This window comes from Garra rufa, chromosome 11 (assembly GCF_049309525.1).
Source record: "Garra rufa chromosome 11, GarRuf1.0, whole genome shotgun sequence".
Taxonomy (NCBI): Eukaryota; Metazoa; Chordata; class Actinopteri; order Cypriniformes; family Cyprinidae; genus Garra; species Garra rufa.
Genome location: NC_133371.1, coordinates 18859666 through 18887209, shown reverse-complemented (window position 1 = coordinate 18887209; position 27544 = coordinate 18859666). Strand labels below are relative to the sequence as shown.

Genomic DNA, 27544 nt, shown 5'->3' with positions numbered 1-27544 from the left:
TTAAACATACAAATACATTTACATTTATCAGATATATTTGTATCAAAAGTGACATACAAATGAGAATCATTCACTCTTTCAAGGATTAACCACAGCATTTGCAGTAAAACCATAGTAAAAACTAAATCAATATTTTTACTACAATAACCGTTTAACAATGACTGTTGCATTAAAACCACAGTAAGTACAAAACTAACCATTACTATAGTATTTGCAGTAAAACCATAGCAACCACATTTATTATGATTTTAAAAAACTATGGTTACTACAGTCGTGCTTACCACAGTTTTACTTTAGTATTACTACAATTCAACTATAGTAGAACCATGGCATCAAAACCTTATGAACCAAAAAAAAAAAAAAAAAAACTTGTTTACTACACTTATAGTTGCTACAGTTTTGCTATTGAAAAACATGGTTAACATGGTTAACTGCTCTATAATTATATACACATTTCATAATACTTATCATTTCAAAGTAGGTTTACAGAAAATGCATTGTTCCAAGGTTACAATGTAAAAAAAAAAAAAAAAAAAAAAAAATCAGCCAGAGGTGACTGAGACTTACTGGGAAAGATCTTTTAGCAACAAAAAAATGTCCATATGACAGAATCTCAAAGATAAAGGTAATTATCTATTTTCATTGCCACATCAGAATCTAATCTATCTTCATGGCAAAAACCAATGTACAATATTACAAGAGCTACATGAACACAAAATAAAAAATGAGCAAACACTACAGCAGTTAAAATGTTTTAAGTTATATGATACAAATTTTAAAATCTTTTATGATAAAACATTACTAAAGTCTCCAGTGAAGTGTTCAGTTAAACACAATCATTTAACATTATTAAAGGGTAAGGTCAACAATTTTCAATCCACTTTGTATGTTACAAAGTTGTTAATGTAAAAAGATTTCTCAGAGATCCCCAGTTTATTTATGAGCAAAACTCTGCTGCATGACGGAAAACACAGTATTTTGTCATTTTGTTGATGCAAAAAGTGTTTTTGTCAAAACTCATCATTTCATTATGAGTCATCCTGCAGAGTGTTGCTTATAAGTAAAAAGGGATTTATAGGTAAACAGATTTACAGATATTAGAAACACTGCAATAATACAAAGCGGCTTGAAAATGTATACCCTTAAAGGCAATATAAGGATAATATTTCACAGTTTTGTGTGTCCATGTACAGTTGGCATCATCTGAAAACTTGAGTGTTGCCGTCTTCTGAAGTCTTCACAAGTAAGGCTGGATTCGATCTAGAACTGGCGTAACCTCTGGTAACCTTGGGATGGGCATCCAGAGAAAGAAACAGGAAAGCAAAAGGAGAAAGATTAGTATAGCAGCTGTTCATATTATTTCAGACAAAGGATGAGTTATTTAAATTACATATAACTGTAGTGCAATGTTATGAGATGTGTTATGTGAATGCTTGGCTAAAAATGTGTATTTTTAATTAATTTAAACAAAAAGATTGTACCTGACCCCTGGACATTATCAGGAAGACTATTTTAAAGTTAAGGAATAAAATACAAAAAATGTGCTTATATACTTTAGTGGACTTTGATACATTCTCACTATTATCAATAGTCCAGAGTTTTGTAACCTCATTACAGGCCAAGTACTATCGCTGCTGTTGCCCGTATTTGTGTTCATTGTGATCTGGTTTAATCACAATAAGAATTTTTATAGAACCCTTGGTAAATATATTATTTGCCCTCAGTATTCAGGGAACAGACACGGAATGGACTACATATGCCACAGTATCATTTTAAGGGTTAGTTCACCAAAATATGAAAATTCTGTCATTAATTCCTAACTCTCATGTCATTCCAAAACTGTAAGACCTTTGTTCATCTTAACAACACCAATTAAGATGTTTTGGATGAAATCTGAGAGCTTTCTGACCCTGCATAGACAGCAAGGGCCCTACCACGGTCAAGACACAGAAGGGTAGTAAAAGCATTACTAAAATAGTCCATGTGACATCAGCGATTCAACCTTCATTTTATGATGCTACGAGAGTACCAATTTAGTTTATTTTGTGCACAAAATTACTCTTAGAGTTTCATAAAACTACAATTGAACCACAGATGTCACATGGACAATGTCAACAATGTCTTTACTGCCCTTCTCTGTCTTGACCGTGGTGGTACCCTTGCTGTCTATGCAGGGTCAGAAAGCTCTTGGATTTTATCAAAAATATCTTAAATTGTGTTCAGAAGATGAAAGGAGGTCTTACGGGTTTGGAACAACATGAGCATGAGTAATTGATGACAGAATTTTCATTTTTAGGTGAACTAGCCCTATAAGTGGGAGGTACATCATAACTGTAATGTGCACTTCCTCTCAAAAGTTTGTCTTTGAAATAAGACACTTCTGCTCACCAAGGCTGCATTTATTTGATCAAAAATGAAGTAAAAACAATAATATTGTAAAATATAATTACAAATTAACTGATTTTTGTGAATATATTGTGAACTTAATTTCTTTTTATCAAAGCTGCATTTTCAGCATCTTTACTCCAGTCTTCAGTGTGACATGATCCTTCAGAAATCATGCAATGTCTTATTATCAATTATCAAAAGTTAAAGGAAACTAAATAAATGCTGTAAATGAAAAAAAAAAAAAAAAAAAAAAAAAAAAAACTTTTTTTATTCATCAAAATATCCTCTTGCTTAAACTCAAACACATGATTAATGATTTCTGAAGGATCATGTGACCCTGAAGACCGGAGTAAAGATACTGAAAATGTAGCTTTGCATCACAGAAATAAATTAGTTCTCTAACTATATTAAAATAGAGAACAATCATTTTAAATTATATTAATTTTACAATATTACTGCTTAACTGTATTATTTATCAAAATACACAAAGCTGTGGTGGGCAGAAGCAACTTTACCATACCAAAACTTACGAAACAGTAGTGTATGTTTGATATTTTACTTACTAGATCATTGGTTTACAACACTTTGGAGAAGAAGGTTCACTCTGAGTCTGCTAATGTGCCACAGGCCATCATCATGGAAGAATCTAGGAACAAAACATTTGTCACAGAGACCACAATATTTAGTATGCAGTTGCTGGTTTATTAGAAGGTTAAACAAGTTAAAGTACAGGTACAATGCAGAAAAAAGAATACATAATATACTACAATTATATAACAATATGTTTTTAGTGTTAAGTAGTTACATTTGACTGTGAAAAGCTTCCTAAAATTACTATAATAAATATTTAATTTAGCAAAATAATTTAACAGACACATGGTTATATAGGTTAAATATATTGTGTGAAAAATGCATATTAAGTTATTTTTATGAGCTTCTTCGGTTCACCTGTATTTCCTGCTTCTGTCAGCAGCTCTATTCAGACATTTTGAAACCTTGGAGCTTCCCTTCTGTTGTGGAGGCTTTATTTCTGTCCTCCTGAAAGAACAAATTTTGTCAGTATGTGTTTACCTTACAAGATCAAGAAGCATTTTCACTTGTTTTCAGCCATTTAGGTTCAATAAATGAGCCTACTTCCAATAACCCACAGACAATCTGTCAGCAAAAAAAAATAAAAAAATAAATAAAAATAAAAAAAAGTTTCATAAACAAGAGCTCAATCTCTAGAGTTAGCATACCTCATCTGTGAGATGCTAACGAACTTTTTCGAAGACATTAAACCATTTCTACAAAGTAAATATTCAACAGAAACGAGTCAATTACTAGTAAGGAACAGTTATATGTAATACTTGTGTGATTTTAAGCACTAAACTTACCTAAAAGCAGCGACGACAACAGCACAGAGAGACGGAGTTTAGTGTCAGGTGACTTGCCGCAGCCCCGTTTCCATGGCAACCTCTCCAGCGTAAACTTAGATATTCAACATATTAAAATACGTCAAAGTCACGCAGTATTTACAAAAGTAAACATCTAGAATTAAATCATTACATTATTAATCTAGTCTCATTTAATCATTATCCAATAATGAATTTAAAACAGACTATTAGTTTAAAAAGGAACCACAACAATAGCTGGCTCACCGTAGAGACGGAGACTTTCTGGCAGCCTGTAACAGAGTGAAAAACACGACGAAAAACGTTAGTTAGGACAAAGTAGTGTAACACTACTGAAATAAAAACTAAAAACAAACTCTGAACTAAGCTTTTTGCTGCTCAGTGTCTAACGTTAGCTCGTCCCCTCAGAGAAACAGCTGGAAACACAGTAAAATAAAATCCATTAGCGTTAGCTAAACAAGTTAACCTTATTTGGAAACGAGCCAAAGTCTCAAGTAGGGCTCACGCAAAGTCTTTTACCTGTACTACAGTGCACCAAGCGCCTTACTAGTTATAAAGTGTCACAAAATTAACAAAATAATATATTTTTTCCAATTTAACTCAAGTGAAAACTTACCTGAAAGCCACGGATGTCGCCGGGGGAGTCGCCATCTCTCTGGTGGGTTGCTAAGAGACGAGTAACCGTACAAGTTCAAACAGAAAAACGCGGCATCGGCCTTCTGTCGTGAGCCGACTCAGAGCCGACCTTTGATGAGCTGGCAAAGTAGAGCACTGACCAAATTACACCCGCCTACGCCTGGCCGATCCTTTTTAGATCTTAGAGTTTATGAGGCCGACGTTCTGCTTACGGGCCGACATCGGACTGCGGTCACACCATCTGCGCTTCGTAAAAGTGCGGTCACGCCATCTCCGCCTAAAGTTACGTTGCGCGCCTATATAGATATTTACGGTAACAGACACCTCCGACCTAACGCGGCGCATTTCATGTTACTAAACTGCTTTTAAGAACTGCACACCGTAGTCAGGACCAATGCTATTAACAATCTCTCTATCTCTGTCTCCCCCCCCCCCCCCAAAAAAAACTATTAATCTGACATGCGCAAAAAATCATAAAAATATAAAAATCGAATTCTTTTCTTCAAACTCCAACAGATTTTTGTTCTGCATCCTATCACTGTGGTGATTTACATGCTGTTTAACGGTTTCATTATTTTATAATTGAATACCAAAGTTTTTTTTATTTATACCATTTTTCTCAATATAGACATTTTTTTAAATCATAAAAATATGAAATCAAACTAATACTCCAGCAGATTATTGTTCTGCATGTCCTGTATGTTATATGCTGTATCATTTATTTTAATTACATACCAAAGTCGACATATGCTATTGACATTGCTATATAGGCATTTTAAAAATTCATTAAAAAATGAAATCAAATTGTTTTCTGAAAACTCCAACAGATTATTGTTCCTCATCTCCTCAAGTACCACTGTGGTGATTTTCAAGTTGTTTTACTGTATAATTTTTTTATAATTTCATACCAAAGTCGACATATGCTATTGACATTGCTATATAGGCATTTTAAAAATTCATAAAAAAATGAAATCAAATTGTTTTCTGAAAACTCCAACAGATTATTGTTCTTCATCTCCTCAAGTACCACTGTGGTGATTTTCAAGTTGTTTTACTGTATCATTTTTTTATAATTTCATACCAAAGACAAATGCTGTTTACATTGCTTTATAGGTATAAAAAAAAATATAAAAATATGAAATCAAATTGTTTTCTGAAAACTCAACCAGATATTTGTTCTGCATCTCCTCAAGTATCACTGTGATGATTTTCAAGTTGTTTTACTGTATCATTTTATAATAATTCCATACCAAAGTCGACATTTGCAATTGACATTGCTATAAATGCATTTTAAAAAATTCATAAAAAGTTGAAATCAAATTGTTTTCTGAAAACTCCAACAGATTATTGTTCTACATCTCCTCAAGTACCACTGTGGTGATTTTCAAGTTGTTTTACTGTATCTTTTTTTAATAATTGCATACCAAAGTCGACATATGCTATTGACATTGCTATAAAGGCATTTTAAAAATTCATAAAAAAATGAAATCAAATTGTTTTCTGAAAACTCCAACAGATTATTGTTCTTCATCTCCTCAAGTACCACTGTGGTGATTTTCAAGTTGTTTTACTGTATCATTTTTTTTATAATTTCATACCAAAGACAAATGATGTTTACATTGCTTTATAGGTATAAAAAAATATAAAAATATTAAATCAAATTGTTTTCTGAAAACTCAACCAGATGTTTGTTCTGCATCTTCTCAAGTATCACTGTGATGATTTTCAAGTTGTTTTACTGTATCATTTTTTAATAATTGCATACCAAAGTAGACATATGCTATTGACATTGCTATATAGACAATTTAAAAATTCATAAAAAAATGAAATCAAATTGTTTTCTGAAAACTCCAACAGATTATTGTTCTACATCTCCTCAAGTATCACTGTGGTGATTTTCAAGTTGTTTTACTGTATCATTTTTTTATAATTTCATACCAAAGACAAATGCTGTTTACATTGCTTTATAGGTATAAAAAAATATAAAAATATGAAATCAAATTGGTTTCTGAAAACTCAACCAGATGTTTGTTCTGCATCTCCTCAAGTATCACTGTGATGATTTTCAAGTTGTTTTACTGTATCATTTTATAATAATTCCATACCAAAGTCGACATATGCAATTGACATTGCTATATAGGCATTTTAAAAATTCATAAAAAAATGAAATCAAATTGTTTTCTGAAAACTCCAACAGATTATTGTTCTTCATCTCCTCAAGTACCACTGTGGTGATTTTCAAGTTGTTTTACTGTATCATTTTTTAATAATTTCATAGCAAAGTCGACATATGCTATTGACATTGCTATATAGGCATTTAAAAAAATTCATAAAAAGATGAAATCAAATTGTTTTCTGAAAACTCCAACAGATTATTGTTCATCATCTCCTCAAGTACCACTGTGGTGATTTTCAAGTTGTTTTACTGTATCATTTTTTATAATTGCATACCAAAGTCGACATATGCTATTGACATTGCTATATAGGCATTTAAAAAAATTCATAAAAAGATGAAATCAAATTGTTTTCTGAAAACTCCAACAGATTATTGTTCTTCATCTCCTCAAGTACCACTGTGGTGATTTTCAAGTTGTTTTACTGTATCATTTTTTAATAATTGCATACCAAAATCGACATATGCTATTGACATTGCTATAAAGGCATTTTAAAAAATTCATAAAAAAATGAAATCAAATTGTTTTCTGAAAACTCCAACAGATTATTGTTCTTCATCACCTCAAGTACCACTGTGGTGATTTTCAAGTTGTTTTACTGTATCATTTTTTAATAATTGCATACCAAAGTCGACATATGCCATTGACGTTGCTATATAGGGATTTAAAAAAATCAGAAAAATGTGTAATCAAATTGTTTTCTGAAAACTCTAACAGATTATTGTTCTCCATCTCCTCACGTTTCACTGTGGTGATTTTCAAGTTGTTTTACTGTAAAACTTATAATAATTTCATACCAAAGTCAAGACAAACTCTGTTTACATTGCTTTATAGGTATAAAAAAATATATATATATATATATATGATATCAAATTGTTTTCTGAAAACTCCAACATGTTATTGTTCTTCATCTCCTCAAGTACCACTGTGGTGATTTTCAAGTTGTTTTACTGTAAAACTTTTAATAATTTCATACCAAATTCAAGACATATGCTATTTACATTGCTTTATAGATATAAAAAATCATCGCGGTCATCGCGACGGCAAGGTCGTGGCAGGGGAATCTAACGTCTCCGTTCCCTCCTTCACGGAACGAGGGTTACCTACATAACCTAAACGTTCCCCTTCAGTCGAATCACTTCCACGTTACATTGGGAACAAGGCAAGGCAAGGCGAGGCAAGGCAAGGCAAGTTTATTTATATATCACATTTCATACACAATTGCAATGCAAAGTGCTGAACATAAAAGGAATTAAAATCATAATAGCATAAAAATCATAAAAAGTTAAAATAATAATCACAACAATAAAAACAGAGAATTTAAGAACATTTAAGATCATTTAAGATGAAATGTATTTTAAAATTAATTAGCACAGTATACATAAAATAATGCAGTCTGTTCGGACGTAGCACAGTGCTCATTCAATAAATGCACAACTGAACAGATGAGTTTTGAGTCTGGATTTAAATGTGGCTAATGTATTAGCACATCTGATCTCTTCTGGAAGCTGGTTCCAACTGCGGGCGGCATAATAGCTAAAAGCGGATTCCCCTTGTTTTTTGTGAACCCTTGATATTACTAACTGACTCGATCCTAGTGATCTGAGTTGTCTGTTAGGTTTATATTCAGTGAGCATATCTGCAATGTATGTAGGTCCTGTAGTGCTTTATAAACAAGTAAAAGTACTTTAAAATCTATCTTAAACATAACTGGTAGCCAGTGTAAGGACCTGAGGACTGGTGTAATATGCTCTGATTTTCTGGTTCTAGTCAGAATCCTGGCAGCAGCGTTCTGTATGAGCTGCAACTGTCCAATGGTCTTCTTGTGAAGGCAAGTGAGGAGACCATTACAATAGTCCACCCTGCTGGTGATAAAGGCATGAACAAGTTTCTCCAAGTCTTGACAGGAAACAAAACATCTAATTCTTGCAATGGTTTTGAGATGATAGAATGCTGATTTAGTTACTGCTTTGACATGGCTACTGAAACAGGTCTGACTCCAGAATCACACCAAGATTCTTGACTTGATTTTTTGTTTTTTGACCCCTTGCATCAAGGTACGCATTTACCTTATGAACTTCATCCTTGTTTCCAAATGCAAAGACTTCTGTTTTCTCCTTGTTTAATTGAAGAAAGCTTTGGTACATCCAACTAATTTCATCAATGCATTTGCAGAGGGAGTCAATGGGGCTGTAGTCATTTGGCGATAAGGCTAGTTAAATCTGGGTATCATCTGCATAGCTGTGATATAGCAGTTGGCACAATCCCACGTGCCGGCAGGTATACGTGCTAGCAGGTGGGAGTGTTAATGTAACCTTCCCAACGTCCTGGGGGCCAATTGTGGGGGACCCTACAGGAATGCCAGTTGTACGGAAGCATGGTTGGGGGGCGGAGCACATGAGATCTTTCCATGTGGAAATAAAAATAATTCAATATATCCATAAGTTCTTAGGGACATACGAGGGAAACAGAGGCCTTCTGGTTGACCACCGGAAAATACTGAAACATATATTGCCACAACCAGCGGGGCGAAGGAGACCCGGCAGGAGCACAGTCAGGAACTACTCCGCAACTAGCCCTGACTGCGGGGCATGGAGGACCCAGGGTTAATGGGAAAATAGCACACGGATCCTCATGGGAATGGCGCAGCAAGCCGACACCAGCCGACCTCCCCTCACCTGAAGTCCTTATGTTAGGACACGGGAGGAAACAGCCTCTACGCGAAGGTTATAAAACCTAGCGAAGGTATTCAGTGTCGCCCAGCCCGCAGCTCAACAGATATTTGCTAGCGAGGCGCCATGAGCCAACGCATAGGATGAGGCAACACTCCGTGTGGAGTGGGCACGAACACCTAAGGGGCATGGCAGTCCCTGATACAAGTATGACAGGGAGATGGCATCTACCACCCAATGAGCCAACCTCTGTTTGGAGACCGCATTCCCTTTCTGCTGACCTCCAAAGCAGACAAAGAGCTGCTCGGTGCGTCTGAAGGGCCGAGTGCGGCTTTCATATATGCGTGAAGCACAGACTGGACACTACATAGCCAAAGCTGGGTCTGCCTCCTCCAGGGTCAGAGCTTTCAGATTCACCACCTGATCGCAGAAAGGCGTGGTGGGAACCTTGGGCATGTAGCCGGGTCTCAGGATAACGTGAGAATCGCCTGGCCCGAATTCTAGGCACGCTTCGCTAACAGAGAAGGCTTGTAGGTCCCCTACCCTCTTGATGGAAGCCAGGGCAGTCAGGAGTGCTGTCTTAAGTGACAGAAATTTTATCTCAACTGACGCCAGTGGCTCGAATGGGGCGTCCCGCAGGCCTTGGAGGGCGAGGGAGAGATCCCAAGAGGGTACGAGGTGCAGTCTGGGAGGATTGATCCTCCTCGCACCTCTCAGGAACCTCACGATGAGTTGGTGCTTACCAAGAGATGTTACACCTACTGCATCATGATACGCTGCGATAGCAGCAACGTACACTTTGAGAGTCGAAGGGGACAGCCTGCCCTCCAACTTCTCTTGCAGGAAGGAAAGCATTACTGCAATCGTGCATCTCTGTGGGTCCTCTCCGCAAGAGGAACACCAGTCAGCAAACAGACCCCATCTCAGTGCAAAAGCCTGCCTGGTAGACGGGGCTCGGGACTGAGCGATAGTTTCTATCACGGCCTGAGGAAGGAGAGGTCTGCGGGTGTCAATCCTTGCCCTAACAGGGAGGGGCTGCCGTGAGGGAGACCTAAGTCCGGGTGGGCCACTCCCGTGGCGCAACCAGCAAGACTTACACCTCGTCCTCCCTGGACTTGCACAGACGTACTTGAGCCCCGGAGGTCAGCTGTGTGCCAGTGCCACTTTGAGAAGAGGCGACTGGCAAAGGGAGGAATCGGGAAGGGCGAGCGAATGTGGCTGGGCATTGGCGAAATAGCGTCACGGGGTGGAGTCGCCATTCCGCAGGGTGGTTGGACTGCCGTGGAAGCCAACAGGCCGTACGGTTAAGTTTCCCTGGCATCATGAGAATGGCATGTAGCAATGTCTGCCACGTTTGACTCCGTAGGAGCAGATGGTGGATGAGCTCTAAGTGCCCGTTGCACACAGCATCTCAACCTGTGGAAAGCCACGGGCTGACTAGTCAGCAACACTGCAGGAAAACTCCAGTCCAGATTGAGCCGAGATGCTTTGTCCATCTCAGGACTCGATCGTGCTGAAGCGGTCTCACATGAAACGAGCTCAACGAAAAAACGGCTGAAGCTGTCATGTGCCCCAGGAGCCTCAAAATTTTGAAAAGGACCGATGAGTTGTGCCTGCATAATCATAGGCACTACAGCACTGACTGCGCACTCTTGGTGGCAAGGCGGGCTGTCCTGTTGACCGAGTCTGGCTCCAGCCCGGGAAAAGAGATCCCCCTCTATTCTAGAGGGAGTCTGCTCTTCTCTCGGTTGGCCTGAAGGACCAGATGGCAGAGGTGCCGAAGCACCAAGTCCCCAAATTCGCACAACTGAACTCGCGAGTGAGCTGAAAGGCACCAGTCATCGAGACGGTTGTAAACGCGAATCCCTGTCTGCCGAAGAGGGGACAGGAAAGCTCCCGTGGCCTTAAGAAGGATGCGGGGAGAAGGGGACTGGCCAAATGGAAGCACCTTGCACTGAAACACTCGACCCCCGGGGGCAGACCGCAGAAGGGGTCTGAGCCGGGGAGGAATCGAGACGTAACAGCGAGTGTTCTTCAACCCACCCCTGGAGACGGAAGCATACTCGTATGCACTTCATCGTGAGCATCTGATCCGGTAGCCTGAAAAGGGGCTGAAACAGAGCTCCATCCAGGATGGGTGTTTATCCACCATTCTTTCTGGGCACGTTGAAGTAGAGACAGTAAGACCCTAACTTCATCTCGGCTGGAGGGGCAGGCTGGATCGCATCCTCCGCAAGCAGGACAGAGGCAAGCTTGAAAAGGGTACCTCTGGTAACAAAATGGGAACAAAAATGTAAAGGGTACCTCTGAACCTGGGCGGACGCCTGGAGAGCTGAATCGCAAAGCCAAGCCATGCCGTACCGTCCGTATCAACCACTGTGTCAGTAGCAAGGGAATTGACCGTCGTGACCGTGGTGGGGCAGCCTGGGGGGAGACAGGGAAAAGAGACTGAACCCAGAAGGATGTACGTCCTGGAGAAGAGTCAACCTGCACTAAGCAGTGCTTACCTTCTTCCCTGGTTTCTCTTTTTGAGAAAATGTGGGTACCGTCGAACTGGGGGCGGAGGGTGGCGAGGGGAGAGGAGCTGGGGAGCGGGCAAGATGAAGAAGGTGCCCGCCACATTTTGACCAGCTCCTCGTGCACCTCTGGGAAGAAACCTCGGAGGGGTGCTGCGCCGCCGGGATGGCATCCTCACTCTCAGACTCTCCCTCTGATGCTGCAACAGACATCTCCTCCTCCTGTGGAGTGCCAAAGGAGACGCTCAGCCCGGCATGCGGGGAAGCGTACTGCTCTGGCATCTCGGCGGGACCACGCTGAGGTGCGGAAGTCCGCAGGGCGTTTGGGGCCGGCGGAACGTTTGGCACAGTGATCTTCAAGTCTCCCTCGTGTCTCCCACGGTGGCTGAAAAACATTGATGGTTTAACCGCCTACCGCGGGACGATGAGTGGAGCCGTCTCACGAACGAGCGGTGAGACTTCAGCATAGCCATGGTCATGTGTTCGCAATGAACCCACGAACCATCCGGGAACGCTGCCCCAGCATGTTCACGACCTAGACATGTGAGACAGCGTTCATGTCCGTCCAGAGAGGTGAGGTAACTGCCGCACCCACAAACGCACGGCCGGAAAGCCTTTCTTAAAAGAACGTCTAACACAGCCGTGAGAAATTGCTCTTTTAGTCCCGGTCTGCCCAGGCAGGAAACCGCGGCACCACTGTGCACTCAATGGGGCTTGCTCGCTGGAGAGCAGGAGGCTTTGTTGAGGCCGTGAAAACGGGCGCCCGCAGGAACACTTCTTTTTCTTCTGTCGGCTTGAGCATGAGAGGCTCTCAAAGCGAAAATACCACTCGCCAATGTTCATTGGACTTTTGAATAAGGCTCAGAGATGATTGGTCTCTCATGCGAGTTCCCAATGTAACGTCGTAGTGATTCGACTGAAGGGGAACTAATAATCTGTTTTTAGAGTTTTCAGAAAATAATTTGATTTCATATTTTTATGTTTTTATTAATCATGTATTTATAGAGAAATATTATTGGTCCAGATTTGGTATGCAATTATAAAAACAATTAAACTGCATGTTAAGCTGCATGAAAATCACCACAGTGGTACTTGAGGGGATGAAGAACAATAATCGTTTGGAGATTTCAGAAAACAATTTGATTTCATATTTTTATAAAAAAAATGTATATCTATAAAGCAATGTAAATAACATATGTTGACTTTTTATTAAAAAAGTATACAGTAAAACAACTTGAAAATCACCACAGTGGTGCTTGAGGAGATGTAGAACAATAATCTGTTGGAGTTTTCAGAAAACAATTTGATTTCATTTTTTTATGAATTTTTTAAAATGCCTTTATAGCAATGTCAATAGCATATGTCGAATTTGGTATGCAATTATTAAAAAATGATACAGTAAAACAACTTGAAAATCACCACAGTGGTACTTGAGGAGATGAAGAACAATAATCTGTTGGAGTTTTCAGAAAACAATTTGATTTCATTTTTTTATGAATTTTTAAAATGCCTATATAGCAATGTCAATTGCAAATGTCGACTTTGGTATGCAATTATTAAAAAATGATACAGTAAAACAACTTGAAAATCACCACAGTGGTACTTGAGGAGATGTAGAACAATAATCTGTTGGAGTTTTCAGAAAACAATTTGATTTCATTTTTTATGAATTTTTTTAAATGCCTATATAGCAATGTCAATGGCATATGTCGACTTTGGTATGACATTATTAAAAAATGATACAGTAAAACAACTTGAAAATCACCACAGTGGTACTTGAGGAGATGAAGAACAATAATCTGTTGGAGTTTTCAGAAAACAATTTGATTTAATTTTTATATGAATTTTTAAATTGTCTTTATAGCAATGTCAATTGCATATGTCGACTTTGGTATGAAATTATTAAAAAATTATACAGTAAAACAACTTGAAAATCACCACAGTGGTACTTGAGGAGATGAAGAACAATAATCTGTTGGAGTTTTCAGAAAACAATTTGATTTCATTTTTTTATGAATTTTTTAAAATGCCTTTATAGCAATGTCAATAGCATATGTCGAATTTGGTATGCAATTATTAAAAAATGATACAGTAAAACAACTTGAAAATCACCACAGTGGTACTTGAGGAGATGAAGAACAATAATCTGTTGGAGTTTTCAGAAAACAATTTGATTTCATTTTTTTATGAATTTTTAAAATGCCTATATAGCAATGTCAATTGCAAATGTCGACTTTGGTATGCAATTATTAAAAAATGATACAGTAAAACAACTTGAAAATCACCACAGTGGTACTTGAGGAGATGTAGAACAATAATCTGTTGGAGTTTTCAGAAAACAATTTGATTTCATTTTTTTATGAATTTTTTTAAATGCCTATATAGCAACGTCAATGGCATATGTCGACTTTGGTATGCAATTATTAAAAAATGATACAGTAAAACAACTTGAAAATCACCACAGTGGTACTTGAGGAGATGAAGAACAATAATCTGTTGGAGTTTTCAGAAAACAATTTGATTTCATTTTTTTATGAATTTTTAAAATGTCTATATACCAATGTCAATAGCATATGTCGACTTTGGTATGAAATTATTAAAAAATGATACAGTAAAACAACTTGAAAATCACCACAGTGGTACTTGAGGAGATGTAGAACAATAATCTGTTGGAGTTTTCAGAAAACAATTTGATTTCATTTTTTTATGAATTTTTTTAAATGCCTATATAGCAATGTCAATAGCATATGTCGACTTTGGTATGAAATTATTAAAAAATGATACAGTAAAACAACTTGAAAATCACCACAGTGGTACTTGAGGAGATGTAGAACAATAATCTGTTGGAGTTTTCAGAAAACAATTTGATTTCAACTTTTTATGAATTTTTTTAAATGCCTATATAGCAATGTCAATAGCATATGTCGACTTTGGTATGAAATTATTAAAAAATGATACAGTAAAACAACTTGAAAATCACCACAGTGATACTTGAGGAGATGTAGAACAATAATCTGTTGGAGTTTTCAGAAAACAATTTGATTTCATTTTTTTATGATTTTTTTTAAATGCCTATATAGCAATGTCAATAGCATATGTCGACTTTGGTATGAAATTATTAAAAAATGATACAGTAAAACAACTTGAAAATCACCACAGTGGTACTTGAGGAGATGAAGAACAATAATCTGTTGGAGTTTTCAGAAAACAATTTGATTTCATTTTTTTATGAATTTTTAAAATGCCTATATAGCAATGTCAATTGCAAATGTCGACTTTGGTATGCAATTATTAAAAAATGATACAGTAAAACAACTTCAAAATCACCACAGTGGTACTTGAGGAGATGAAGAACAATAATCTGTTGGAGTTTTCAGAAAACAATTAGATTTCATTTTTTTATGAATTATTAAAATGCCTATATAGCAATGTCAATTGCTTATGTCGACTTTGGTATGTAATTAAAATAAATGATACAGCATATAACATACAGGACATGCAGAACAATAATCTGCTGGAGTATTAGTTTGATTTCATATTTTTATGATTTTAAAAAAAATGTTTATATTGAGAAAAATGGTATAAATAAAAAAAAAACTTTGGTATTCAATTATAAAATAATGAAACCGTTAAACAGCATGTAAATCACCACAGTGATAGGATGCAGAACAATAATCTGTTGGAGTTTGAAGAAAATAATTCGATTTTTATATTTTTATGATTTTTTGCGCATGTCAGATTAATAGTTTTTTTTGGGGGGGGGGGGGGGGGGAGACAGAGATAGAGAGATTGTTAATAGCATTGGTCCTGACTACGGTGTGCAGTTCTTAAAAGCAGTTTAGTAACATGAAATGCGCCGCGTTAGGTCGGAGGTGTCTGTTACCGTAAATATCTATATAGGCGCGCAACGTAACTTTAGGCGGAGATGGCGTGACCGCACTTTTACGAAGCGCAGATGGTGTGACCGCAGTGACATCGGCCCGACGTATGTGTGCTGTCTGGGTAGTTGCTATATCTTTTTAGACTGATCAGACTTACAGTTGATTTATTATTAATTTTTGAATATGACACATTTCCCAATGAATTACATGGGCTGAGAAAAAATGCGCCCTCTAACAGTAATACCTCTCGACTGAAGAGGCGGGACTCAAACCTCTCACTTACAGTCACTCTGAAATCGGTGGAAATACAAATAAATATCGCCTTAAAAATTTAATTATTACAGCGATTTAACTCTAAATACCCATTAGAACATATCAACAGTTAAATTCAGTGGTTTTATAGTTCTTGTAAAAGAAAAGCTCGCACCCTTCAGCGCTTATACAAGCCGTCAGCACTAGGCTACTCTCTCTGTGCATGTGCTCACAAACAACATAAATTGCTCGAATTAGAACGCCTTTAAAATAAATATATTTCAGCGATTTGTTTGTAAATACTCATTAGAACACATCAACAAATCAGCCTTTTGTGATCTGTTTTATTTCAAAGTTAAAGCACTGTCTTCAGCAAATGTGTTACACAGACGAGCTTTCACGGCTCGGAGCTAACTTACCCGACTGAGAATAATACATGACTGAACGTCTTTTAAAAGCATTTAAATAAAAACACTCCAGCGATCCAACACAATAAATATACAAGAATATTTTAAAGAACTACATTAGCTGCAAATGAGCTATTCAATAGGTTTCACTAACGATCATGTTACCGAGCTGTGACCTATACTTTCACTTTGACTTCGGTGGAAAATGCATATAAATAACGCCTTTAAAATTACAATATTCCAGCCATTTAATTGTAAATACCCATTAGAACACATCAAGACCTGAATTCAGCTGTTTGAGTGAATTTATTGAAACCCCTAAGCATTTCCTTCACCGCGTACAGATTGCTTTCAACGAGTATACATGGAGACGAACGACATAATTTGCACGAATTAGAACGCCTTTAAAATTACAATATTGCAGCGATTTAATTCAGTCCACCCATTAGAAAATATCAACAGCTAAATGCAGTTGTTTGTGAGCATTTTGTTTTCATACAGAGAGCGCTGCGTTCAGCTGTGTGTTAGACATGAGCTCCGAGATGTCCGACTGACAATTATACATGACTGCACGTCTTTTAAAGGCATTTAAATACAAACACTCCAGCGATTGCACACAATAAATATAGAAGAATATTTTAAAGACCTACATTGGGTGCTAATGACTTTTTTCATAGGCTTAACTAACTAACATTGGATGCACTGCTCAGTCTTCCTCTGCATCATCAAACACATCATTTGCACGTCTTTTAAAGGTATTTAAATACAAACACTCCAGCGATTAAACACAATAATAGTAGAGTAATATAATACACAGCTTAAATGCTTGCTTATTTCTGCTTTTAGGCTCAACCGCACAGCAACGCTTTCAAGCACGCGCTGCACACTTGTTGTATGGCAAGCCGTTTTAACCTAAAATACACATAAATCCTCTATGGCAAGCTGTTTTAGCCTAAAATATACTAAGCATTACTTATCCTAATAGCATTTTTACTAGCAAGAATTCAATCAGACAGCTCTAAGTGTTCTGGGCTGGCCCTTTTGCCCGAAGGCTGCCCGGTTTGCTTCTCCAAGCCAACATTTAAAGTTTGTCATCGAACTTTAGCTTCTAGTTATTATTAAACTTCTTCTGAGACTAAAATTCTATACGCTACTCCTCCTAGAGCTTTAAGCCTACAAGCCCCAAACTCGGCGAAGCCCTGGGCCCTGGTCACGAAAGTGTTGCTATATCTTTTTGGAATGATCAGACTTACAGTTGATTTAATATTAATTTTTTTGCATGAAAAATGTATATAGGATTTCAATGGGCTGAGAAAAAATGCGCCATCTAGAGGCGCAATACCTCTCCACTGAAGAGGCGGGACTCAAACCTCTTACTTACAGTCACTCTGAAATCGGTGGAAATACAATTAAATACCGCTTTAAAAATTTAAATATTACAGCGATTTAACTCTAAATACCCATTAGAACACATCAACAGCTACATTCAGCTGTGAGCTGTTTTGTGTAAAAGTTAAACCGCTGTCTTTACAGAGTGTGTTACAGATGAGCTTCACATCTCTGTCTGAGAATTATACATGACTGCACGTCTTTTAAAAGCATTTAAATAAAAACACTCCAGCGATCCAACACAATAAATATACAAGAATATTTTAAAGAACTACATTAGCTGCAAATGAGCTGTTCAATAGGTTTCACTAACGAACTACTGGAAAAAACAGCTAGACCAGCTCAAGCTGGTCAAGCTGGTCAACCAGCAAGACCAGCTCAAGCTGTGTTTTGGAACATGGTAGCTGGAAGCTGGTAGCTGGTAGCTGGTTTGACCACCCAATTCCAGCTTATGCTGGTGGCTGCATTTTTCAATGACAGATTCAATTCATTTTTTTTAGCTAGTTATCGATGACTAATTCCAGTTACAATACATGTCCAAAGCCTTTGTAAGTTCTGCTTAACGAAAGGAGCACAAAAACACATTCAAGGAGGAGAATTCTGTTTATTTATCTGAATATTATTCAATATTATTATACAATATGCATTCAAACACTTGTTTTTTTCGTGTCCTTAAATTTATATGAGAAAAATTACTTGGTGTAATTCACTGGCAGTAATAACCTAACTAAACATAAAAACTAAAACTACTAACAGTTTTCAGAAGCATGCAAATTCACTTATTTGACTTAATTTTTTTGTTGATATCTTGAATTTTTTCTGTAACATAGCGCCCAAGTTTTCCTGCTCTGGCCTTCAGCTCTGCTTCCTCCAAATTTTTTCCCTCCAGCCAATTTTGAAAGCAACCTAGAAAAAATACATAAAGCTGATTAATAATTTGCACAGAAAATACAATCAACAGATTAAATTAACAGAGTAAATGTCAGAAACATCCAGTAGAGACCAGTTATTTTGTTTGCTATAGTAGCATCTCATAAACCTCCATTTTCACAACCAAGGTAAATGGTTACTCTTTTTGTTCTATACTGATCCTATAATGACACTGACACAGTTATGGTTTCTTTTTCAATTGTGGTGCTATGAAATCAGCATTAGAATGGACTGACTAAGCAAATGATGTATCGCAAATTCTGCAAGAAACCAGAATTGTATGTTCATCCCAGTGATCAAAAGTGTCTATAAAATGTAATTACTATAATAAAAAATAATTCTAGATTATCAAACAAGAATGTATACAACAGTTAGTTGTATACATATCAACACTGGCCAATTATTGTCCAAGAGTGAGCTGATATGCAGTTCTTTGTTATAGGGCTTTTAGATTAAGTAAATTGTGTTGTTGGTTTGTATATAAGGGTCAGTGATGCGTGGGTTGATCCAAAATGAGCAGGTGCCTGCGGTTACGAGTCATCCAAAAATATTTTTAATGATATTCGGGTCGCGGTCGGTCGGGTCGTTTGAAATAAAGATGCCAATTAAACCTTTGTAATTTATATAGTACTAGACACAATTTTCTATGAAATACATAGACCTACGCTTTATTGGCTGAATAATATTTACCTTTTGAATGTTGAGGTTATTAACTGTTGCTGACGCGGGACAAAATGCCCGATTTCCCAACACGTTGAACTGAGCAATGCCATTGTACCATTTTAGGCTACTTTTAAACTCATATAGCTCAGTAATGTCAGTTTTATGTATTTTCTAAGAGGGGGTGGGATTTTTGTTGGGAAAGTTGGGGGAGAGACGCTCACTTCGATTAGACTGCATAAACACATGCAGCATCTTAACTGTTAAGAAAATGGTATTCCTAATAAATGTCTCGAATATTTTGATTATGTCCAATGCTTCTCTTTCTTTTTAGAATTACTAGACACATTTCACTGTCTTTTCAAATGCCTAGGTTTGTTTAATTTCCTTAATTATAAAATTTCTAGCACTATTTTAAACGTTTATTCAAGCAATAAATTATCTCATGTATATGCTTGTTTAAAACCAGGGATTAAAAACAAATTCCAAGTAAAAACGGTATTTTTTATTTACATTTCCAGAGAGCGATACGAACAAAATTAAACATTATTTAATAAATTTCAAGGCACTATAATTTCCTTATTCATTTGATACAACTATTATAGCTATACAATTAATATAAAATAATATTATTTTGTCATATTCGTGATTCCTGAATTTATATATTAAAACTTTGTTTTGAAGTGCATTCGTTATGTTTGTATAAGAAAATAAAAGTTAAGAAAAAAGAAATTAGCTTGTAGTCTATATATATATTTAGGGCTATAGGCTAATCATTTTCTTAACTTTTATTACACTGTAGATCGAAATAAAATAATTCTTGATCATATTTAACATCGGAGAATTACTGACATAATTTACTTTGGAAACGAAACTATTTAAATCTGTATAAAGGAAAGACAAAATAAATCACAACAAGAACAATCTGTATTTTTCTTGTAATGAAGAACATTTCTTTTGACAAAATTACCTAATTAATGCCGAATGATGTTTGACAGTGAACGCATCTCCACCGCAAAGCCGCATATAATCGCTGGTGTCAGTCACAAATATTAAACATGTGGGTCAGGAAGCGGGTCGGGTACAATATTTTCTTTTCTTCTTTTTTTTTTTTTTTTTTTTTTGCGGTACGAGTTGCGGGCGGGTTAGTTGAAAACGTTGGTCGGGTTCGGGTTGTTTATACATTGACCCGCGCATCATTGATAAGGGTGGTTTGGATTATCTGCCAAATCACAGTCATATCACAGTCAAATCACAGCCATGCTGATATTAACAGCACACTCTTTGCTTGTGTGATATTGTGAGACACTTATATTAGAATGCACAATGATGTGTATGTATGTATACACAAGTATGAAGTATAAACAAATACATATGTATGCAGATAACTATTTTACACTGGAAAAACATTTAACAATTACATAATTTGTTCACACATAACTTACCTTTAAGTGCTCTAAATTTGTGAGGTGTCAGAGGGGGCCGAGGATCAGATTTTGTGGTGGGGCAACTTTTTCCTTCCAGGCTACGGTTGGCCAGTGTGCTTGTTCCCCAAATGCATACTGCCAGTTCTTTCACGAACAAGCTGTCCTTTAAATTAGCCTGTATCTTCTTCAATTTTTCACTGTGTATTACTACACCTTCACCGATCTCAACCTGTTTAAAAGAATGTTTTAAAATTTAACATTAATCAAGAAATGTAATGGAATTGTTGCTTTCTTTTTATTCTTGATGTATAATCAAACTTTTTTTTTTTTTTTTTTTGATGTACAATTACAAAGATTACATTTTACAGAAAAGACTTTTTGGCTATCACAGGGAAGTTATCTCAATCAATCAACCCTAAAAAACTTCACTTAAAATCTGAATTACACACATATGTAACAATTGTTTTCTTTAGCAGTTGTTGGGTTTAAACAATTAATTATCTCTCTTTCATTAAAACATTATCTTCAGTCCTGCTCCTGGGGACACACTGTCCTGCAATCAAACAGGATTGCAGGACAGTGTGGGGGGAATTAAAGGCCGCCTTGGCTAAAACAGGTTGGAAATAAAAATCACAGGACAGTGGGTTCCCAGGAGTAGGATAAAAGAACTAGACAACAGTTTAGTTCAAATTTCACAACAATATTTATGTACAGATGTGCATAATATTAAACCACACTTTTATATGATGTAATTTTATACAATTTATTCATGACAATATTGTTACCAAAATAATTGTTTTCTGTTTTTGTACATTATTTAAAACAATTTCCCAGTTTCAGAAGTTTTGCTACTAGGGATGTGACAAGATCTTGCAAGATCTAACAGGTCTCGTGAGAAAGTGACAATATCCTTGAAAACATTTTGAAACGTTTAAATAGAGCTGCACGATTAATCCTTAAAAGATCGCGATCACTGTTCAAACACCCACACAATCGTATTCCTGAATGACAACGATGCAGCTGTGGTTATTACCACTGTTTCACATCATGCTGCTTACATTTCACTGACACATATGATTTGAAATAGGTGTTAAATTAAATTCAAATATGCATACATGCCGCTTAACACAAATTGTCTTTTTAACCACATAAAGATCATTATTTCTGTTTTAAAGAAATTTAAATAATAGTTTACAGTTTGGGTATAAACACTTGTTGTCTACAGTAGAGATCAAAACTAAGGTATCTTTAGCACTTGTATGTATTGTAACACGTATCCTCTTCCGCCAGGAGGTAGCGACAACTGCACATTTTAAAAAAAGTATTTATCGTTGAATCATTCTTTCAGAAGATTCCAATATTGAAAGTAGTCTTTATTAATTGAGACACTGATTCCTTCATTTTTTTTCACTTTTGTTCAAATACATTTTTAAAAATCTTATGCGATGAACATTTTGTCAGAAATTACGTCATTTCTAATCATTTTTTTTTCCAGTTTTGCAATCTCCAATTTATATAAAAAAGTATTTTCAAATTATCCAGAATAATGCAGCTTTAGTTTACATGTTTATTACTGCACATAATTCTTTCAAATAGAAGTTATTTTATAAAGTACAAGTGGATATTAAAATGCATCAAATTTTTTTTTTGGCATTTTGTTTTTCAGTTGAATAAAATAAAATGTTTCCTTATATATTTCATCATTAAGGACTTCTTTAAAAAAAAGTTTAAAAATCTTTTCTCGTTCTTGTGAACTCAGTCTTGTGGGATAAGTGTCTCATCAAACCCCTACTTGCTACATATATTTTGCTGTTACCGAAAATCTTTAATGCCAGGTTCCATTGTGACTTACCACATTGTGGGAAAATGTCTCATTTTGGTATGTTTAGTTAAATATATATGTTCAGTAGTTTGTATGTATGTAGGCTTTAAGATTATTGCCAAATAAAAGAAATACTTAAACCAACCAAGAGAATTACACTGGAATAAGAAATAACAAGTAGCCCCAGTCTCTCCTACATATACTATTGAATTAAGTAAATACGTACCTCATGGTTTCCTGAAATTTGTTCAGAGCTTTTAAAGGTAGCAACAGCAGAACAGTTCTCTGTAAGAAAAGGTGTAAAGTTAGGGACTTGGAGTACTTATAACAATGGGGCAGATTAAACCTATGGACAATTGGGTGAAGGGGCACCACACAATACATTTTTGCCTGTTCAAATCTTTTTTGTTTTCAATTGAATGGCTATTAAAAACTTTGTGGTGATGCCAAATGGTAATGCCACCTCACTCTTAAAAATAAGGGTTCTTAATTGGCATCAATGGAACCTTTCAAATGCAGAAAAGGTTCATGATAGTCAAAAAAGGTTCTTTAGATTTTTAAAATGTTCTTCAAAATGGTTCTTTTTTAAGAACGGTTCTTTGGGGAACAAATAATAGCCAAAAAGGGTGCACCCCTTGATGTGATGCCAATGAGAATATGCCAAGTTGTCCATAAGGCTAACCTGGTCCTGTCACCTAATCTTTCCACTTTCATTAGTATTAATAATATTAATTGTGACTGTGACAAAATAAAAACGTTCTGCAAAGATCATATCGTTAAAATCTTACCGACTGCTGTTTGAGGGTTCTTTATTTTGTCTGGGGTGTTGATCTCTGCATAGAAACAAAACAAACAAATGCATCATGATTTTCAGTACATACAAAACAATTCTGCAAACCTATGAATAACATGCAATGTAAGTTTTCAAGAGTGCTGGAAGTAGAGAAAACGCTGAAAATAAATAGAAATTTTATAAATATACAATGGCATGTGAAAGTTTGGGAACCCCTTGCAGAATCTGTGAAAATGTGAATAATTTTAACAAAATAAGAGGGATCATACAAAATGCATGTTATTTTTATTTAGTACTGACCTAAGTAAGATATTTTACATCAAATATGTTTTATATATAGTTCACAAGAGAAAAGAATGGCTAAAATTAAAAAATAACCCCCTTCAAAAGTTTGAGAACTCTTGGTTCTTGTTACTGTGTGGTTAAACGGATGATCTAGGACTGTTTTTTTGTGATAATTGTTTATGGGTCCCTAGTTTGTACTGAAAAGTTAAATTGAGCACTATTCTTTTGAAAAATACTCCAGGTCCTGCAGATACTTAATTTTTCCAGCATCTTTTGCATATTTAAACCCTTTCCAGCAGTGATTGTATGATTCTGAGATTTTCACACTGAGGACAACTGAGGGACTCAAACACAACTATTAAAAAAGGTTCAAACATTCACTGATGCTCCAGAAGGAAACATGATGCATTAAGAGCGATGAACAGCATGGAGATTTGGTAGCAACAGAAGATAAATTGCATGTTTCCTGAAAGACGAAAAAGATGAAAGAAAGTACAATTCACTCTCAGCTCTTAATGCATTGTGTTTTCTTCAGGAGCATCAGTTAATGTATGAACCTTTTTTAATAGTTGTCTTTGAGCCCCTCAGTTGTCCTTAGTGTGAGAAGATGGATCTCAAAATCATAGTCAATGCTGGAAAGGGTTCAAATATTCAAAAAGTCAAGAGCCTTGGGTGGTCAAAGTGGCTTAAAAACTAAATTCTAATTTTGTATATTATTAATTTTATTATTACACACAAAGTCTTACCAGTTGTCACTGTAAGGGCCTGGATAGAGCTTGAAGATGTGTTGTTTTCTGGAAAATCAAGTCACAATCATTATATTTACATGTGTCATACATTGGAAAATTCAGTAACCTGAGTGTGGTGCTTTAAAAATGACCACCACTACTACTACTACTAATAGGCTAATAATTTGTAATATTCATGGTAGTACTACTACTATTATTTATTAATATTTACACATTTATTATTCTTCCTTCTTCTTTTTCTTATTGTTATTATGCACAAAATCTTACCAGTTGTCACTGGAAGGGCCTGGATAGCTCTTGAAGATGTGTTGTTTCCTGGCAAATCAAGTCACAAACATTATATGTACATGTGTAAAACAGTCATACATTCGTAAATTCAGTAACCTGAGTGTCGTGCTTTAAAAATGACCACCACTACTACTACTACTACTGCTACTAATATGCTAATAATTTGTAGTTGTCATGGTAGTAGTAATACTATCATTTATTAATATTTACACCTCTATTATTCTATATTATTCTTCTTGTTATTATGCACAAAATCATACCAGTTGTCACTTGAAGGGCCTGGATAGAGCCTGGAGGTGTGTTGTTTCCTGGAAAATCAAGTCACAAACATCATATTTACATGTGTAAAACAGACACAGCTAAATTCAGTAACCTGAGTGTGGTGCTTTAAAAATGACCACTACTACTAATAGGCTAATAATTTGTAATAGTCATGGTAGTACTACTACTATTATTTATTAATATTTACACATTTATTATTCTTCCTTCTTCTTTGTCTTATTATTATTATGCACAAAATCTTACCAGTTGTCACTGGAAGGGCCTGGATAGCGCCTGGAGATGTGTTGTTTCCTGGAAAATCAAGGATTTTTTTACATGTGTAAAACAGTCATACATTGGTCAATTCAGTAACCTGCATGTGGTGCTTTAAAAAATAAATAACAATAAAAATAATACTAATAATGATTACTGGTGCTTTTAAAATGACCACTACTAGTACTGATACTAATTATAATAATTAGTAGTAGCAGTAGTAGTGGTATTACCATAATTTATTAATATTTATATATTTATTATTCTTTGTACTTCTTACTATGCACAAAATCTTACCAGTTGCCACTGAAAGAGCCTGGATAGAGCCTGGAGATGTGTTGTTTCCTGGGAAATCAAGTCACAAACATTATATGTACATGTGCAAAACAGTCATACATTGGTAAATTCAGTAACCTGAGTGTGGTGCTTTAAAAATGACCACTACTGCTACTACTAATAGGCTAATAATTTGTAATAGTCATGGTAATAGTACTACTATTATTTATTGATATTTACACATTTATTATTCTTCCTTCTTCTTTGTCTTATTGTTATTATGCACAAAATCTTACCAGTTGTCACTGAAAGAGCCTGGATAGAGCCTGGAGATGTGTTGTTTCCTGGGAAATCAAGTCACAAACATCATATTTACATGTGTAAAACAGACACAGCTAAATTCAGTAACCTTAGTGTGGTGCTTTAAATAATAATAATAATAATAATAATAATAATAATAATAATAATAATAATAATAATAATAATTACCACAAAGAATTTTGGCAACTAAGCATGTCTGAAGTTCAACATTTAATTTCCTCAATTCCTTCCCTTCAGCAATTGCCTCTTGATATTTCCGAGAGAGAGATTTGTACCTCTTCTCAAGCTCATCAAATTTCGATTTTGGAATTAGTTCATCTTCACTTTCACTTGATATCTCATCATCCACAATGACTTTTTCCCTTTTTGTCATAGAATGAGTAGGACATAGTGGTTGCTTCCTTTTCAAGGCTTGTCTCTTTTTTAAAATGTCCATCAGAAATGTCTGCTTTCCTTCCTCGATGCTTGCCTTCTGTGCGGTCTGAAAATGCAAGTTAAAAGAAGACATTTTAAAACATATTTTTTATGAAGTTAATCTGCCTTTTCATGTTACCTACAGCATTGTCTTTAGCTTCCTTCCTTTCTGAAGTCCTGTTCTCTGGTGGACTTTTATCAAGCAGCTTTGGCACTCTAATTCTTTTGCCAGTTGCCAAAAGTTGTTCAATTTCCTCACACGTTTCTGGAAAAAATAAATAAACAAACAAACAAACAAACAAACAAACAAACAACATGATTATGTGAAGAGCTGCTTTCTATCGTAAATAAATGTTTCTTTACAGACTTAAACATTTTTATTACTGAAGTATATTTCAGTATACTTGATTTATAACTTATATCCTTTAATTTAAAAGGACTGGAGTGCTTTAATGTTTTAACTCTAATGTGTTTACATGAAGCAAATGTTTTTACATGTATTAAATTGACAGAAAAAAATATATCTGCAAATCTAAAAAGCCACACCTAAATTAACTGATTTCATTTCGAAACCCTAATAATTTAGATATACATCAGAAAGACCTAGAAGTAACGTTATCGCTTTTTGTACCGTAACTAACTTAGCCTAAATTAACAACAGCAAAGTTAGCCTGATAGCATTTTCATGGTCCACAAACTTCCTCAGAATTGTTTGATAACCCGTTCTTCAACACATTTAATAGACAATTATTGCAGTTTGAGATGCTTAATTAAATACTTTACCTTTCATGAATAAAATTTGTCCTGTTGTGAACCGTCCCTTTCGCAGAATCCAGTAGGTCTGAGTCGATGAGAAATCCGTGGTATTTTTTGGATCAAATTGTTTAATGTCTTTAATATTAACAGTGTCTTTAACACCGTCGTCTAAATAATAAACATATGCGAACATTTTGTAACTTGTTCAGAGACGTTAAACAAGACACTGGCCTTTCTCCGTATGTGACGGAATCCAATTTGTGACGCTGCTAAAAAAAAACGTTACAAAATTGCGTGCACGTGACACTGTTGCGGGTCTCTTGCTGCTGTTGCCCCAGCAACAGGTGTACCAGGCGCACATTCGATTCATTTCTTTCCCAGCAAATTAATGTAAGTGACAAAAACCTACAAATATCTTATATTTAATTGAAAATTTATCTTAATATTTGTTAAAATAACGTTTTACTTTATGTTTTGGCCGGTCGACAGATTTGACGCAATTGAGTTGACAGCGCTGAATACGCTATGCATGCAGCACTTCAAAGGGTGTAGCGGTAAGAAAATTAAGAAGATTGTTTTG

General features: G+C 35.8%; 1 long non-coding RNA gene across 1 annotated transcript; it reads right to left on the bottom strand.

Annotated features, from left to right (window-relative positions):
• Positions 1–523: 523 nt before the first annotated feature.
• LOC141345139 (uncharacterized) lies at positions 524–3436 on the bottom strand. Its single transcript, XR_012356949.1, has 3 exons — positions 3337–3436; positions 2952–3034; positions 524–1286 (listed from the first exon to the last, which is right to left on the bottom strand). It is a non-coding gene; the product is annotated as an uncharacterized lncRNA (long non-coding RNA).
• Between the last annotated feature and the right edge of the window lie 24108 nt (positions 3437–27544).